Raw genomic sequence first — 19,516 nt, forward strand, 5'->3', positions numbered from 1 at the left:
AGGTGCTCCTTCAAATTGGGCAGATGCAGGCAACGGTTGACAGGTTTGGCAGATATGGTGTTGATATCCGAGGTTGGAATTCATTCTGTTGTCCTTTTGGTACCTCTTAATCTAGCCTACATGTTGAGTCAATGTAATACACAATTACTATTTGCAACAGAAAATGTCAAAGGCTTAGCTTTAGGACTATGAAAGTGACTCGTTTTTTCTTAAATCCGCAATCTGGATCCCTGCCGGTCTCATTGAAGATCTTGATCACTGATTGACAATAAATTTCACATGCTGTTGTGCAAATGGAATAGACAACAGGTGGAAATTATAGGCAATTAGCAAGACACCCCCAATAAAGGAGTGGTTCTGCAGGTGGTGACCACGGACCACTTCTCAGTTCCTCTGCTTCCTGGCTGATGTTTTGGTCACTTTTGAATGCTGGCGGTGCTTTCACTCTAGTGGTAACATGAGACAGAGTCCACAACCCACACAAGTGGCTCAGGTAGTGCAGCTCATCCAGGATGGCACATCAATGCGAGCTGTTGCAAGAAGGTTTGCTGTGTCTGTCAGTGTAGTGTCCAGAGCATGGAGGCGCTACCAGGAGACAGGCCAGTACATCAGGAGACGTGGAGGAGGCCGTAGGAGGGCAACAACCCAGCAGCAGGACCGCTACCTCCGCCTTTGTGCAAGGAGGAGCACTGCCAGAGCCCTGCAAAATGACCTCCAGCAGTAGTACCTATAAGAACACCCAATAGTCAAAGGTATATGAAATACAAATGGTAGAGAGAAATAGTCCTATAATAACTACAACCTAAAACTTCTTACCTGGGAATATTGAAGACTCATGTTAAAAGGAAACTCCAGCTTTCATATGTTCTAAGCAAGGAACTTAAACGTTAGCTTTTTTACATGGCACATATTACACTTTTACTTTCTTCTCCAACACTTTGTTTTTGCATTATTTAAACCAAATTGAACATGTTTCATTATTTATTTGAGGCTAAATTGTTTATTGATGTATTATATTAAGTTAAAATAAGTGTTCATTCAGTATTGTTGTAATTGTCATTATTACAAATATATATATAGAAATCAGCCGATTAAACTGCATCAGCTTTTTTTTGTCCTCCAATAATCGGTATCGGAGTTGAAAAATCATAATCGGTCGACCGCTACTAGGCGGTGTCAGAGGAAAGCCCAAAAAATCGTCAAAGACTCCAGTCACCCAAGTCAGACTGTTCTCTCTGCTACCGCATGACAAGCGGTACCGGAGCGCCAAGTCTAAGACCAAAAGGCTCCTTAACAGCTTCTACCCAAAGCCATAAGACTGCTGAACAATTAATCAAATGGCCACCTGGACTAATTACATTTGCCCCCCCCCCCCCCCCCATTTGTTTTTACACTGCTGCTACTCGCTGTTTATTATCTATAGTCACTTTACCCCTACCTACATGTACAAATTACCTTGACTAACATGTACCCCCACACACTGACTCGGTACGGGTACCCCCTGTATATAGCCTCGTTTTATTTTATTGTGTTACTTCTTATAATTTTTTACTTTCGTTTATTTGGTCAATATTTTCTTAACTCTTTCTTGAACTGCATTGTTGGTTAAGGGCATTGTTGGTTAAGGGCTTGTATTTGGCGCATGTGACAAAGTTTGATTTTATTTGTCTGTGTATAGGAAACCTCCTAGTCCTTGTTTAAAATATACTTCATAACAACAAGTACAAGGTTGCTGCATTTTGACAGGGTTTTCATCCAGGCCAGGAATTTTTCCAGGAGTTTTTTTTAAAACCATCCGACCTGATAAGAAAAACTTTGGTCCCATCATAGCCTATATTAAACCTTTATACAACAGATTAATCAAATCAAATGTATTTCTATAGCCCTTCTTACATCAGCTGATATATCAAAGTGCTGTACAGAAACCCAGCCTAAAACCCCAAACAGCAAGCAATGCAGGTCTAGAAGCACGGTGGCTAGGAAAAACTCCCTAGAAAGGCCAAAACCTAGGAAAAAACCTAGAGAGGAACCAGACTATGAGTGGTGGCCAGTCCTCTTCTGGCTGTGCCAGGTGGAGATTATAACAGAACATAGCCAAGATGTTCAAATGTTCATAAAAGACCAGCATGGTCAAATAATAGTAATCACAGTGAACAGGTCAGTGTTCCATAGCCGCAGGCAGAACAGTTAAAACTGGAGCAGCAGCACGGCCAGGTGGACTGGGGATAACAAGGAGTCATCATGCCAGGTTGCAAAGTGGGAAAAGAGATGGCAGCAAGAGCAAGGTGGTGTTCGGTCCTTGGCTGCACTTTATACAGGAAATCAAGGGAAGAAGGCACCAAATGTCACTGTTTTCTGCTAAAAGATGGAGAGATGCAGAAGATTATTAGTAGGAATTCGAAATAGTAAAGACGATGTAAATACTCCTGCAGCCAACCTTGCATCACTGCGTGTGTGTAGCAAGCACTTCAGCGACAATGGCCATGAGCGCGATATGCAATCAGAAATTATGGGGACAGAAAACCGAAGGATACTAAAAGATACAGCTGTTATTGTATTTACATGGACTGGATCTGGCTCAGTGCCAAAATACAAAATAGAAAAGTGACAAAGCAAGCGTATGGAGGTTCAGTGCATTCTGGAAGTATTCAGACCCCTTGACTTTTCCACGTTTTGTTACATTACAGCCTTATTCTAAAATTGATTCAATTGTTTTTTTTCACTCATCAATGTACACACGATACCCCATAATGACAAAGTAAAAACAGGTTTTTAGACATTTTTGCAAATGTATATACTTTTTTGGGTGGAAATATCACATTTACATAAGTATTCAGACCCTCTACTCAGTACTTTGTTGAAGGACTTTTGGCAGTGATTACAGCCTCAATTCTTCTTGGGTATGATGCTACAAGCTTGGAACACCTGTATTTGGGGAGCTCTTGTCAGGTTGGATGGGGAGCGTTGCTGCACAGATATTTTCAGGTCTCTCCAGAGATGTTCGGTCGGGTTCAAGTCCGGCCTCTGGCTGGGCCACTCAATCAAATCAAATTTATTTATATAGCCCTTCTTACATCAGCTGATATATCAAAGTGCTGTACAGAAACCCAGCCTAAAACCCCAAACAGCAAGCAATGGAGGTGTAGAAGCACGGTGGCTAGGAAAAACTACCTAGAAAGGCCAAAACCTAGGAAGAACCCCAGAGAGGAACCAGGCTATGAGGGCTGACCAGTCCTCTTCTGGCTGTGCCGGGTGGGGATTATAACAGAACATGGCCAAGATGTTCAAATGTTCATCGATGACCAGCATGGTCAAATAATAATCACAGTAGTATCTGCTGTCTCTAGAGAGTTGAAAACAGCAGGTCTGGGACAGGTAGCACGTCCGGTGAACAGGTCAGGGTACCATAGCCGCAGGCTGAACAGTTGAAACTGGAGCAGCAGCACAGCCAGGTGTACTGGGAACAGCAAGGAGTCATCATGCCAGGTAGTCCTGAGGCATGGTCCTAGGGCTCAGGTCCTCCGAGAGAGAGAGAGAGAGAGAGAGAGAGAGAGAGAGAGAATTAGAGAGAGCATACTTAAATTCACACAGGACACCGGATAAGACAGGAGAAGTACTCCAGATATAACAGACTGACCATAGCCCTCCGACACAAACTACTGCAGCATAAATACTGAAGGCTGAGACAGGAGGGGTCAGGAGACACTGTGGCCCCATCCAATGATACCCCCAGACAGGGCCAAAAAGGCAGGACTTTGCCAAAGCACAGCCCCCACACCACTAGAGGGATATCTTCAATCACCAACTTACCATCCTGAGACAAGGCCGAGTATATCCCACAAAGATCTCCGCCACGGCACAACCCAAGGGGGGGCGCCAACCCAGACAGGAAGACCACGTCAGTGATTCAACCCACTCAAGTGACGCACCCCTCCTAGGGACGGCATGAAAGAGCACCAGTAAGCCAGTGACTCGGCCCCTGTAATAGGGTTAGAGGCAGAGAATCCCAGTGGAGAGAGGGGAACCGGCTAGGCAGAGACAGCAAGTGCGGTTCGTTGCTCCAGTGCCTTTCCGTTCACCTTCACACTCCTGGGCCATGTCCTGCCGTGTAAGGTCCAGAAAAACTGCAGGCCCCAGATTTTTCTTCGCCACACCACTCTGGGACCTTTGGTGCCACCTCTGGCCGAGGCGGTCTTATTTTCTCTTTCCCTTTCTTTAGGAATAAAGAACGACCTTAATCCTTTCAACGATGAGAACTCCCTCTGTGGCACCGGCGCCAGTCAGGGCCAAGTTGCTACAAATTGAACAGTTCTCATCCGAAGCTGCTGCCTATTTATGATTAGCATGTTAAAGAAACAGCACTGCTCAGAGGTGCGTGTTATTTTATTCAAAAGCTGCCAAATCACCAGGGAAGATCATAGCAGCCTCTAATGAGAAAAAAGGAAACTAATAACACCCTCGAATAAATTAGAAGCTCATCTCCACATCTGAAAACTGTTTTTTGCTGCTAACAATTTACATGAAAGCTGTCTCAACAATGAAATTCAATCAAGTTATAATCCTGCCGCCCTAATGTTCGTTCGCCAATTACAAAAGTGAAAGGCACTGTTCATTGTTTCCCATTCCACTGACCTGCCTCTTTCCAGATGGCTGGAGTTAAGATGATTGCACTGAGTGCAAAGAATAACTAAAGGAATCCCCACCACATCCAATATCCCCAATAATCACCTTAACAAATGCTAGACTCCTCAAACCTCCACACTCACTCTGCTTTCTAGGAAATCAATGGGGGCCACTTAGAATGCATTTAAAGGGAAACTCCAGTGGGCAGATTCAGATAAAGAAGACAAATGCTCTGGGTTGGATGATGGATGGGGGAAATAGCACGGGACAGGAACAGAGGGAGTGTTTTCAGCCAAAGGAGTAATGTAAGGGAGAGGAGCAGGGCTGTATAGAGGTTGACTGGGGTCATGCCAATGCAATAGAGATATATCAATCTATCTCTAGTCTTGGGGAAATATATCAATTGTCTTGTTTCTTCTTCAAGCAGTCTGTATCTGTAGTCTGGTACAGTCTTTGTTACACTGTGTTCACTATAGAGTAAGGCAGTGTTCCCCAACTGCCTGCCCGCGGGCCGTGGTTTTATTTGCCCACCCCCCAGTTTTCTGAGCAAAAAATAAAACACTTTATTAACTTAATCAGCTCCAATGTATTCCCTCGCATAATAGAGAGACACTTGATCATATGTGACCCGTTTCAGGAAACTAGGCGTATGTCGCGCGTCACTACTTCACATGAGAGCAATTTGAACTAAATATTTTGTATATTTTTATCAAAATGCTTTTTTGGGCAGAAATACCTTCTGGAACATGGAACTTTCATGTGCCTTAATATCAAACGTGCATGCCATCTGTAAATTAAAATTGTTAAATTACGAGCCTAGTTGGTTTAGCAACAGAAAAAGTCAGCAACCTTCCCGCTAGCCAAGATTGGCCGAGATAATGAGTGGGCTGGACATGCCGAGAGAGGAGTTCGGATCGGTCTGCCATATAGCACGCATCTGTCTATTTGAGCTGGTTAGTATGTTTATGAAATCCTGTCTAACGCGGCTCTAAAAATATATATATTGCTTAGTAGAACTGCATGTGTTGCTCTCCCCTTTCTGGAGGACTGAGTTTTGAAATCAGTGGAATTAGAGTATGATAGCTAAGGAGATGGAGAAAACACCTGTCTCCGGCTCTTCAAACTAAGGGCAACCATGGCATCTGTGACAGGGAGAAGCATCCAACCATGATGTATACGGGTAAGATAGTCTAGCTAGCTACATTGAAATATTACACATTTCTAGTTTTGAGGAAGTCGTTTTCATTTCAAGTTAACTTCTTACGGCTGAGATCCCGTTAACGTGATCGATATGACAACAGCCAGTGAAAGTGCAGGGCGCCAAATTCAAACAGAAATCTCATAATTAAAATTCCTGAAACATACAAGTATTTTACACCATTTTAACCCTTTCACACGTACCATCACACGGGTGTGATCGTTCTGCAGTGGTCCCTGAAGCGTACGATCACACCCGTGTGATTAGAACACTCATTTAGAACGCTCGTTTAGAACGGCCAGTTTCGAATGACGCAACAATCAGCGTTTGAGCTGGCCACACTTTTTTCAGAAACTATTTACACAAACACAGTCCTTACAAAGTTGTCCAGAATGTGAGCAGTTTATTTTGGGATGCAATGTTCAGATATTCACAGAAGTATATATAGCATAACACAATCATCCTAACCGGAAAAATGTAGGCTACATTTGTCCAAGCGCTAACTGAGGAAAGATTGACCCAACACAAGCAGTAATATTTTCTAACTCTCGGCTGACAAACTACAATATGAATTAGCTAATAGCAATTATTATGTATAATTAATCACATCACGGGTGAGCTCACCATTGATCGAAATAATTAGGTAAAACACTTTATAGAAATCGAAAGTAATCCGACGATTAGTTTCAGTGCGCAGCCATGCATTTGTTCCTCACAGAAACCGAAGATAATAAGAGAAGACAAGATGAGTTTGGTCTGTTTATAGTATGCATGTTGAAGGGGTGTGTCAATCACTGTCGTTCACATCCCACCCTTCATTTCCGGAAGTCCTCAAAAAATGAGTGAACTCTTACTCACCTCATTTTGTTATAACATCTTTGGTCAAACAGACGATTACGTGAAACCCAGAATGCATTGTATGTCAACAAACATGGCTACACAGCTGGAATTAGCTTAGCTCATCATAATCAGTACAACCTTCAAAAAAGTATTTTACACACATAATATGTGCCCATTACAATCTGTGCAAGAATCGGAATGCATGATTTGTCACCTAGAATTGAAAACATGTGAATAAAACAGTAAATACAAATAATTGCCACACAAAACATTTTCTGATAGTGATTTATTGAGACAAGTGGCGCGTGCCGGCAGTCAACCACGTACCCTCTCACTCTAAACCATTCAGTGTTGTTGTTTATGTATGTAGATAGTGAGCTAAGCTGTAGCATTAGCAATAACTTTCAAAAGGAGACAACTCACAAATGTGGAGATTTTGAGTCTGAAAGTCAGGAATTAGATTCTGACAGTGAGGAGCTGCCCCCCAACCTTGTAGCCATTGAGAACCCTGAATCTGAGGACCCCTTGTCCACTGACAAAGTCCCAGTTTCATTAGAAGATGCTGGTGGTGATGGTGGCAGACTGACAGTGGATGAAGTACAGGAGTTCTGTGGTAGCTGGAAGGCTGCCAGCCATTTCACCCCTCCTGGCCCTGCTGATTGTGTTGATGAGTCCCAGTCTGGAGTGCAACGCCCCTTGCCATTTCCATCTGAGGCAGAGTGCTTCAAGTTGTTTCTGACAGAGGAGCTGGTGGGAGACATAGTAGAGACCAATCGCTATGCCTTGGAGCTACAGGATGAGAGAGCCAGTGTAACGGATGTGAAATGGCTAGCTAGTTAGCGGGTACGCGCTAATAGCGTTTCAATCAGTTACGTCACTTGCTCTGAAACCTTGAAGTAGTGGTTCCCCTTGCACAGCAAGGGCCGCGGCTTTTGTGGAGCGATGGGTAACGATGCTTCGTGGTGTTGATGTGTGCAGAGGGTCCCTGGTTCGCGCCCGGGTATGGGCGAGGGGACGGACGTAAAGTTATACTGTTACACCAGGAGTGGGGGGACAACCACAATTAGTGAAATGTATACATTCCTGGTGACAGTAAAGAAGAACTCCCTAAGAGAATACTGGAGCAGAGATCCTATGTTTGCAACTCCCTTCTTTGCCACCCTCTTTTCCCAAGACTGCTTTCTAGTTCTGCTGCTATGACTGCATTTCATCATCAACGCTACTGCCATCCTAAATGACCCGTTATACAAAACAAGAGATGTCAACAGCTGGCAGTAAAGTGCCATGACAAACGAGACGTCCATGTCCTCTCCACTGTCCATACAGCAACCATGTCGGCCACAGGGAAGGTGAACCACCTGACGGGAGAGAGAAACAAACCAGACAGAGAAACATCAAACCAGACTGCGTGCTTGACTATTACCTCAAAATGGGGGCAGTGGATAAGGCCGACATGATAAACAGCTTTGTGGAATGAACTCAGAAAACGACCAAGTGGTATAAGATATTTTTCCAGGGTAGCGTCAAAATACAACATGCCAATACTTCTGACGCATTTAGCATTGTTTTACAGAGCTAATAAAATAATGTAACTAGCTACATAAGCACGATTGAATATAACACCATAAAAGGTGAGTAACATGAGTAACGTTACCTAGCGTGTCCGCGGTTATAAGGAATATACACAAATATATTATGCTCCATACACAGTGAGCTACAGTAGAAACGGTATAACACGACACAGAAACTATTATAACGTAATTAGGCACTTACTTTGATAGAAACGCAGTCTGGATTTGAAGATGGGTGTCTGTAGTGACGCCTCTAGCACTGAGACGCTGTGCCACTTGGGAGTCAAAAGGCCAGGGTGGCTTCAACATACAACACATGCTAATACATCCGTGACGCAATTAGCATTGTTTTCCAGAGCTAATAAGAGTGTAGCTAGATACCTAAGCATTGGGTATATCACCATACATGTTATGAAATGAGTAACGTTACATCGCGTGTCCGCGGTTATAAGGAATATACACAAAAACATGATGCTACAGTAGAAACGACATAACACGACATGCAGAAACTATTATAACGTAATAAGGCACTTTGATAGAAACGCACACATTTCCAAAGTTATTATTGGTAACGAAAACAACTTTGATTGCGATGCAGGCGACAGGTGGAAAATATGAACACGTGTATGCAGGACGGCAGATGAGTAAATGTCTGCAGACTTGAACTGCACAAACAATTGAGAAGTGTTTGGGGAATTTTGTCCGGGTCAGAAATGTCACAAAAATGAATTGGTCCGCAAAAGTAAAAATGACTACTTTTATGTGAATGAATGAGGCGGAACACACCTCATTTCAAACTGTTATTATAAAATAAAAAACTGTTTAGAAAATAATTTAAAATTGACAAATAAAACAGGCGGCGTGCTTTGGTTTGAGGGCAGCGCAGATTAAATGTACTGTTACATAACAATCACATTCTGGAATTGGAGAGAACGTTCTAACATCACGTGCATAAAACAACTCACGCTGGGGCGACCGTTACAGATATTTGGAACTCACGCATGAAAGGGTTAAAGATAAACTTGTTAACTTCTACTTGCACAGCATCCCGGATCCGGGAGCACCCCCCACAGTAAAAAAAGCTGACTAGCATAGCCTAGCATAGCGTCACAAGTAAATACTAGCATCTAAATATCATTAAATCACAAGTCCAAGACACCAGATGAAAGATACACATCTTGTGAATCCAGCCATCATTTCTGATTTTTAAAATGTTTTACAGGGAAGACACTATGTAAATCTATTAGCTAACCACGATAGCAAAAGACACAACTTTTTTTTCTCCACCATTTTTTTCCTGCATGGGTAGCTATCACAATTTCGAACAAATAAAGATATATATATAGCCACTAACCAAGAAACAACTTCATAAGATGACAGTCTGATAACATATTTATTGTATAGCATATGTTTTTTTAGAAAAATTTGCATATTTCAGGTATAAATCACAGTTCTACATTGCAGCTGCAATCTGAAATAGTGCCAAAGCTGCCAGAATAATTACAGAGACCAACGTGTATTACATAATTACTCATCTTAAAACATTTCTGAAAAACACACAGCGTACAGCAAATGAAAGCCCAACATCTTGTGAATCCAGCCAATATTTCAGATTTTTTAAGTGTTTTACAGCGAAAACACAATATAGCATTATATTCGCTTACCACAATAGCCAGAAACACAAGCAATTTACCAGCAGCAAAGGTTAGCGATCGTAACAATCCAGCAAAAGATATATAATTTTTGACTAACCTTGATATACTTCATCAGATGACAGTCCTGTAACATCATATTACACAATGCATATAGGTTTTGTTCGAAAATTTGCATATTTAGCAGCACAAATCGTGGTTATACAATGTGATCAGTAGCTGCATTTCATGCATTCTGGCCGGCGCCATCTTGGAGAGGCACCTAATCTAATCGATAAATAATCGTAAACTTGACTAAAAAATACAGGTTGGACAGCAATTGAAAGATGCATTACATTTACATTTAAGTCATTTAGCTGACGCTCTTATCCAGAGCGACTTACAATTTGGAAAGTTCATACATATTCATCCTGGTCCCCCCGTGGGGAATGAACCCACAACCCTGGCGTTGCAAGCGCCATGCTCTACCAACTGAGCCACACGGGACCATTAGTTATTAATGCAACCGCTGTGTTAGATTTTTAAAATTAACGTTACTAGACATACAGTGTGCGTTACAGCCAGACCAGTGCCGCAATAATGGCGGACAAATCCTTTTAAATTTTTCCACATAAATACGGAATAACATCATAAATAGCTCTTACTTTTGGACGAGCTTCCATCAGAATCTTGGGCAAGTGGTCCTTTGTCCAGAATCATCGTTGCTCGGTTGTAGATTGCCGTCTTCAACTAAGGAATTAGCAGCAAACATTAGCCATGTGGCAAAGACGTGCCCAAATGTTCAAAACGCAATACTAAGGAAATTCCGAAAATTGCAATATACTCGCATAAACTGATATAACTCGGTTTAAAATAACTTCGTTATGATGTTTCTAACACCTATATCGAATTAAATTACAGACGGATATATCTAAGGCCGATAACTGAGCGTTTCAAAATGCCATCCTGAGGTCTTGCTTTGCGTCATGACGAACGTCAAAAAGAGAGCTCCCTTCGTTCCTTGGGGCTTTATAAGGTCTGAGATCTGCGTAGAAACTCCATTCCAATTCTCATTGGTTACTGACATCCAGGGGAAGGCGGGTGCAGTTCATGTCGACCCATAGGATACATACAGAGCTTTAAACTGATCTGAGAACAGAGCCTCGTTTTCAGACCTTCGCAGTTCCTGTCATGAATTTCGCTGCAGAAAGAGTTCTGTTTCACCCACAGACATAATTCAAACGGTTTTAGAAACTAGAGATTGTTTTCTATCCAATAGTAATAATAATATGCATATTGTACGAGCAAGAATTGAGTACGAGGCAGTTTAATTTGGGAACGATAAATGGTAACGTTGAAACAGCACCCCCTATATTGAGAAAAGGTTAATCCCACCACAGTGTCCGATTTCAAAAAGGCTTTACGACGAAAGCATACCATGCGATTATGTTAGGTCAGCACCTAGTCACAGAAAAACACAGCCATTTTTCCAGTCAAAGAGAAGAGTCACAAAAAGCAGAAAGAGATAAAATTAATCACTAACCTTTGATGATCTTCATCAGATGACACTCATAGGACTTCATGTTACACAATACATGTATGTTTTGTTCGATAAAGTTCATATTTATATCCAAAAATCACAGTTTACATTGGCGCGTTATGTTCAGTAATGTTTTGCTTCCAAAACATCCGGTGATTTTGCAGAGAGCCACATCAAGAAATACTCATAATAAACATTGATAAAAGATACAAGTGTTATGCATGGAATTATAGATCCACTTCTCCTTAATGCAACCGCTGTGTCAGATTTCCTAAAAGCTTTACGGAAAAAGCACACCATGCAATAATCTGAGTACAGCGCTCAGAGTCCAAAACAAGCATTATAATAGCATTATAAATATTCACTTACCTTTGATGATCTTCATCAGAATGCACTCCCAGGAATCCCAATTCCACAATAAATGTTTGTTTTGTTCGATAAAGTCCATCATTTATGTCCAAATACCTCCTTTTTGTTCGCACGTTTAGTTCACAAATCCAAATTCACGAGGTGCAGGCCAGACGAAAAGTCCAAAAATTCCATTACAGTTCGTAGAAACATGTCAAACGAAGTATAGAATCAATCTTTAGGATGTTTTTAACATAAATCTTCAATAATGTTTCAACCGGAGAATGCCTTTGACTTTAGAAAGGAAAAGGAACGCAGCTACCTCTCACGGGCGCATGCCTGACTGAGCTCATGGCATTCTGCCAGACCTCTTACTCAATCAGCTCTTATTCTCTCCTCCTTCACAGTAGAAGCCTGAAACAAGGTTCTAAAGACTGTTGACATCTAGTGGAAGCATTAGGAAGTGCAATATGACCCCATGGACACTGTATATTGGATAGGCAAAGACTTGAAAACCTACAAACCTCAGATTTCCCACTTCCTGGTTGGATTTTTTCTCAGGTTTTTGCCTGCTATATGAGTTATGTTATACTCACAGACATCATTCAGCTTCTGGGCCTGAGCAGCAGGCAGTTTACTCTGGGCACCTTATTCATCCAAGCTACTCTATACTGCCACCCAGCCATAAGAAGTTAAAGTGTACTGTTAGCTAGCTAATGTTACGTGTATGATCTTATTATTCGTATCTCAGAGCCATTTGCTTGACTAGTTATAGCCTGATGTTAGCTTGCTAACATTGCACCTGGTTGGTTAGCTAACTCCAGATTCATGCAGGGTAGTAACGTCGTGAGTTGGGATTATGGTTTATAGTTTAGCTAGCTAGCTACATGTCTTAACAAAGACCTCCACTATGCAAGTATCTATTTCAGGTGCGTTCGTAAATTCAGTCTGGCCATCTACTCCGATTTCAGAGCACTCTCATCTGAGTGTGCTAGAGGGCAGAATAACTGGATGAATTTACGAATGCTCAACACCTGTTGAATATGGCTGTGTCAGTAAACGTCGGCAAAAAAGCGTAATTAAATTGTTGCCAGCAGCACAGTTAGTCACCAACGCTCTGAATAACATGAAAACTCGGCCAGAGCGTCCACTGTGCGCACTGAAAGCTCCGAGAGCAAAACCGATCAGATCAATTCTTAAAGAGATATAACACAACATTGAGGCCATTTTCTCAAAAGTGAGGTTACAAGTTTATCAACTTTCAAGTAGAATGACTTCAAATGCAGTGTATGATATACCATTTTGTAGCTCTGTGTCTCTGCTTTTATCCAATGTAAAAAAATAAATATATATACAATTTCAAATGTTGCTACATAAGACTGAATCAAGGAGGTCGGTCACATAAACATAATCATTTCAAATCGTCCTTACATTTGTATAAGTCAAGCATTAAATCTGTTTGTGCTTCTTGCAGATAATATGCAGTCTACAAATTATTGGTAATTATGTTCCGGCCCCCCCGACCATCCACTTAAGAAAGATATCGCCCCGCGGCTGAATCTAGTTGATGATCCCTGATATGAGGCAAGGCAATTCAGACATCTCTAGTCTTGGGAAAATATTAAGATTGTCAATTCTTGAATCCATCGGTTTCTGTAGTCTTTTACTGACATTGTCTCACTGCGAAGCAGACGGCAATCTCCCCAGTCTCATCATTAGCAGCGGTCATTACTAAACAGAACATCGACAAAGATCCATTGTTCCATTTAAAAAATTGGAGGCCCCTTACACTTCAGTGTTGGGATGAAAAAGTTCTAGCAAAATGTATAGCGCATAGAATTGAAAAGGTATTCATTCTAATCAGACAGGGTTTTTACATGGATGGTACATTGGATATAATATAAGGTAAGTACTGAAAATATCAGAACATTATGGAAAAATCTGGGAAACCAGCCTTGCTATTCATAGCTGACTTTGAAAAGGCTTTTGATAAAGTATGACTGGAGAATCTCTTATAAAACGGGTTAAAATCATGTATAGTAACCCTAGGTGTAAAATAGTAAATAATGGCTACTTCTCAGAAAAATCTGATCCAACAATAATATCAAGTGATTAGAAATCAAGGGATTAAATAACAAAGGTGTCATTATACGCTGATGATTACTGTTTTCTTTTAAATCCACAACTTGGATCCCTCCACAGCCTCATTAAAGATCTAGATATATTTTTCCTAACCTCTCTGGATTACAACCAAATTATGATAAATTTACTATATTACGTATTGGATCACAAAAAAAATACATATTTTACATTACCGTATTACCGTACCAATAAAATGGTCTCATGGTGATGTGAATATACTCGGTATACATATGCGCGAAAGAGATGATCTCACTCCAAAAAAATGTAATAGCAAGTTAGCAAAAATAGATAAGATCTTGCAACCATGGAAAGGTAAATACTTGTCTATTTGCGGAAAAATTCCCCTTATTAACTCTTCAGTCATATCCCAGTTTACCTATTTGCTTATGGTCTTGCCAACACCTAGCGAACAGTTTTAAATTATTTGAGAAAATAATATTCAATTTTATTTGGAACGGCAAGACAGACAAAATTAAACTGGTCTATTTATATAATGAATATGAATTCGGGGGGCAGAAATGATTAAATATTAAAGCATTAGACCTCTCACTAAAGGCTTCAGTCATACAAATGTTAGGTCGCAGTTGTAAATGAGAACTAGTTCTCAACTGGCTTACCTGGTTAAATAAAGATGAAATATATAGATTTTTTTAAATTTATTTTTTAATACTTAAATCCAAACTGGTTCTCTAGCAAATGTTCAAGAATGGCCTTTTTCACTTTCTTCAGATTACAACCTCTCACTTTGTTATTTGAAAAGGAAATCTCCTAAATATCGCCATTTTTAAAACAAGCCATAGAAAGTTGGTTGCAATTTCTATTTAATCCACCAGATAGACAGAACAAATATTGTGGTTAAACTCAAATATCCTAATTGACCATTGATCAAAAGGTATGAGGTGACTTCCGGTCGAGCGATGTAAGAAGACGTGTTTATTAAAAGGGGTCACCAATTAAACTTTAATTTTAAAAATGTTTACACACCGCTGTTAGTTTTTATGTGAATGTAAACTCAGCAAAAAAAAGAAACAGCTCTTTTTCAGGACCCTGTCTTTCAAAGATAATTCGTAAAAATCCAAATAACTTCACAGATCTTCATTGTAAAGGGTTTAAACACATGCTTGTTCAATGAACCATAAACAATTATTGAACATGCACCTGTGGAACGGTCGTTAAGACACTAACAGCTTACAGACGGTAGGCAATTAAGGTCACAGTTATGAAAACTCAATAATACCTTCAAAATATTTTTTTTACACGTCAGAATCACCTCAAGACAATTCAATTATGAATTATTTTCTTGACAATTTGGAAACTCCTACCATTAGTACAGAGAAGAGAGAGGAAATTGATCAACCTTTGCAGTTAGAGGAGATTATTAATTAAATTACAGCAATGCAAAGTGGGAAAATTCCCTGGCCCAGATGGCTCTCCAATAGAATTCTAAAAAAAGGTTCTGCTAAATTGGCCCCCCTCCTGCTTGAAATGTTTGAAAATGCCCTGGACCAGGGTGTTTTACCCCAAACCCTGACATAGGTGTCGATCACACTTTTATTAAAACCGGCAAAGATGCATCTGAGTGTGGCTCATACAGACCGATGTAGAGATCATCTGTTCACCTACTCTGCGCTCACAAAGGCACGGCGGTTGGAACCAAATATCTCAAATTTGGACTCATTAGACCAAAGGACAGACTTCCACCGGTCTAATGTCCATTGCTCATGTTTCTTGGCCCAAGCAAATCTCTTCTTCTTATTGGTGTCCTTTAGTAGTGGTTTCTTTGCAGCAATTCAACCATGAAGTCCTGATTCTCGCTGTCTCCTCTGAACAGTAAATGTTGAGATGTGTCTACTTGAACTCTGTGAAGCATTTACTTGGGCTGCAATTTCTGAGGCTGGTAACTCTAATGAACATATTCTCTGCAGCAGAGGTAAATCTGGGTCTTCCTTTCCTGTGGCGGTCTTCATGAGAGACAGTTTCATCCATAGCGCTTGATGGTTTTTGCGACTGCACATGGCGAAACTTTCAAAGTTCTTGAAATTTTCCGGATTGACAGACCATGTCAATGATGGACTGTCATTTCTCTTTGCTTATTTGAGCTGTTCTTGCCATAATATGTATTTGGTATTGTGCCAAATAGGGCTATCTTCTGTATACCAGCCCTACATTGTCACAACACAACTGGTTGGCTCAAACGCATTAAGAAGGAAAGAAATTCCACAAATTATCTTTTAACAAGGCACACCTGTTAATTGAAATTAATTCCAGGTGAATACCTCATGAAGCTGGTTGAGAGAATGCCAAGAGTGTGCAAAGCTGTCATAAAGACAAAGGGTGGCTACTTTGAAGAATGTCAAATATAAAATATTTTGATTTGTTTAACACTTTTTCTTGGTTACTACATGATTCTAAATGGGTTATTTCACAGTTTTGATGTCTTAACCATTATTCAACAATGTAGAAAATAGTAAAAATAAAGAAAAACCCTTGAATGAGTAGGTGTCCGAACTTATGACTGGTACTGTATATATTTGCAAAAAAATATACGGGGGATTGGAAGCGATGAAGACAATTACATTGATGGAAGCTACAATTTATCTGCAATATTAAGCTGAATTTTTTAAATTTTATTAAAGATCCATTGATCCACTTAGAGGAAATTGAGTCACAGTCTTAATAAGGGTTTGAAAACTTCAGGAACAATACTATTAATTGGGACAGGAGGAACACTCTTCACCCTCATTAGATATATGTGACTCACCACCTGGATTCGGTCTTCCTAAGCTACCTGGGGCGGCAGGTAGCCTAGTGGTTAGAGCATTGGACTAGTAACCGAAAGGTTGCAAGTTTGAATCCCTGAGCTGACAAGGTAAATAAATCTGTTGTTCTGTCCCTGAACAAGGCAGTTAACCCACTGACTGTCATTGAAAATAAGAATTTCTTCTTAACTGACTTGCAAAATAAATTTATTATTATTTTTAACTACATAGCAACACTTGAATCTGTTTTTTACAAAAAGTAAGTCATACACTGCATGTGAGGAAACAATGGGAAAGTAATTATTCTATGAAATGCGAGTGTAGCGAAATGCTTGTGCTTCTAGTTCCGACCATGCAGTAATATCTAACAAGTAATCTAACAATTTCACAACAACTACCATATACACACAAGTGTAAAGGAATGAATAGGAATATGTACATATAAATATATGGATGAGCGATGGCCGAACGGCATAGGCAAGATGCAGTAGATGGTATAGAGTACAGTATATACAAATGAGATCAGTAATGTAGGGTATGTAAACATTATATAAAGTGGCATTGTTTAAAGTGATTAGTGATGCATTTATTACATCCAAATTTTAATTATTAAGTGGCTAGAGATGAGTCAGTATGTTGGCAGCAGCCACTCAATGTTAGTGATGGCTGTTTAACAGTCTGATGGCCTTGAGATAGAAGCTGTTTTTCAGTCTCTCGGTCCCAGCTTTGATGCACCTGTACTGATCTCGCCTTCTGGATGATAGCGGGGTGAACAGGCAGTGGCTCGGGTGGTTGTTGTCCTTTATGATCTTGTTGGCCTTCCTGTGACATCGGGTGGTGTAGGTGTCCTGGAGGGCAGGTAGTTTTCCCCCGGTGATGCATTGTGCAGACCTCACTACCCTCTGGAGAGCCTTACGGCTGTGGGAGAAACAGTTGCCGTACCAGGTGGTGATACAGCCCGACAGGATGCTCTCGATTGTGCATCTGTAAATTAAGCGCCATCCACAGGGTATGGCATGGCAAAATGGAGTGATGGCCTTCCTTCTTCAAGATCCCATTTACCCTGTACAAATCTCCCACTTTACCACCACCACGGCACCCCCAGACCATCACATTGCCCCCACCATCCTTGACAGATGGCGTCAAGCACTCCTCCAGCATCTTTTCATTTTTTCTGCGTCTCACGAATGTTCTTCTTTGTGAACCGAACACCTCAACCTTAGATTCGTCTGTCCATAACACTTTTTTCTAATCTTCCTCTGTCTTTTCTTTTTATTGGCCAATTTGAGATATGGCTTTTTCTTTGCAACTCTGCCTAGAAGGCCAGCATCCTGTTGTCGCCTCTTCACTGTTGACGTTGAGACTGGTGTTTTACAGGTACTATTTAATGAAGCTGCCAGTTGAGGACTTGTGAGGCGTCTGTTTCTCAAACTAGACACTAATGTACTTGTCCTCTTGCTCAGTTGTGCACCGGGGCCTCCCACTCCTCTTTCTATTCTGGTTAGTGCCAGTTTGCACTGTTCTGTGAAGGGAGTAGTACACAGCGTTGTACGAGATCTTCAGTTTCTTGGCAGTTTCTCGCATGGAATAGCCTTCATTTCTCAGAACAAGAATAGACTGACGAGTTTCAGAAGAAAGTACTTTGTTTCTGGCCATTTTGAGCCTGTAATCGAACCCACATATGCTGATGCTCTACTAGTCCAAAGAAGGCCAGTTTAATTCCTTCTTTAATCGGGACAACAGTTTTTAGCTGTGCTAACATAATTGCAAAAGGGTTTTCTGATGATCAATTAGCCTTTTAAAATGATAAACTTGGATTAGCTAACACAACGTGCCATTGGAACACAGGAGTGATGGTTGCTGATAACGGGCCTCTGTACGCCTATGTAGTTATTCCATTTTTTTTATCACCTGTTTCCAGCTACAATAGTCACTTACAACATTACAATGTCTATATTGTATTTCTGATCAATTTGAGGTTAGTTTAATAGACAAATTAGCTTTTCTTTCAAAAACAATGACATTTCTAAGTGACCCCAAACTTTTGAATGGTAGTATACATATGTACATATATTTGAATTCCAAAATGAATCAAGGTAAAATAAAACTTAACATAACCAACGTACACCAAAACAAGAACATACAAAGACAATAAGAATTATTACTTTATCCTTATTGACAGTTAGCCGATGCAGCGTCGATAAACCTCTGGTAAATAAGATAGGGAAAAGACAACCCCAACCCACACCTAGGACTACAACTCCCAAGGCGCACACCTCTAAATTAGCACCGCTTTGAGGTTACAGTATCTACCGAATAGGATTTAACTATGGGAGATCAATGACCAATCAGAGGATCAATGGCACCTACACAATGGTTGAGAGGTTTCTTCTTTACATTTGTTTGACAAAAGCAATCTATTATTGAACACTACTGGGTATGAAAATATATTTTGTCAAGGAAACTGTGTGTAGGCCTGCAGGGCAGCATTCATCACCACAATCCCAGTTGTTGTGGAGCCTAGAGATGGAAGAAAGGGATTCTGGGATACATTTATCCTGTTTTAGGCTTTGGTGCCTTTTCCTAGTATGTGGGATAATACAAATTACTCTGTTGTTATCTGGAGTGGAAATCGCAGTCCCAGGGAGGTGGAAATCCTCTGTGGCTCCCAGGTCCCGGTTGAAGAGTGATGCAGTTCCCCCGAGGGACGACATTGGTTTGGAATGATGGCGGGGGCGTGGGAGACGCCTCATTCCCAAGACGGAGGAGGCCAGCCCTGAGGTCAGCCATCATGATGATGGTCCCAGATTGCAGAACACACAGCGCCCCCTCTGTCTACACCCACTAACGACTGCTCTCAATCT

At 40.8% G+C, this 19,516-nt stretch overlaps 1 protein-coding gene across 16 annotated transcripts in view; it reads left to right on the forward strand.

Annotated features, from left to right (window-relative positions):
- Nucleotides 1-19,516, forward strand: part of ptprt (protein tyrosine phosphatase receptor type T) — a 487,625-nt gene that overhangs the window by 117,070 nt on the left and 351,039 nt on the right. The window lies entirely within an intron of this gene.

Source organism: Salvelinus alpinus, chromosome 2 (genome assembly GCF_045679555.1).
Source record: "Salvelinus alpinus chromosome 2, SLU_Salpinus.1, whole genome shotgun sequence".
Classification (NCBI taxonomy): Eukaryota; Metazoa; Chordata; class Actinopteri; order Salmoniformes; family Salmonidae; genus Salvelinus; species Salvelinus alpinus.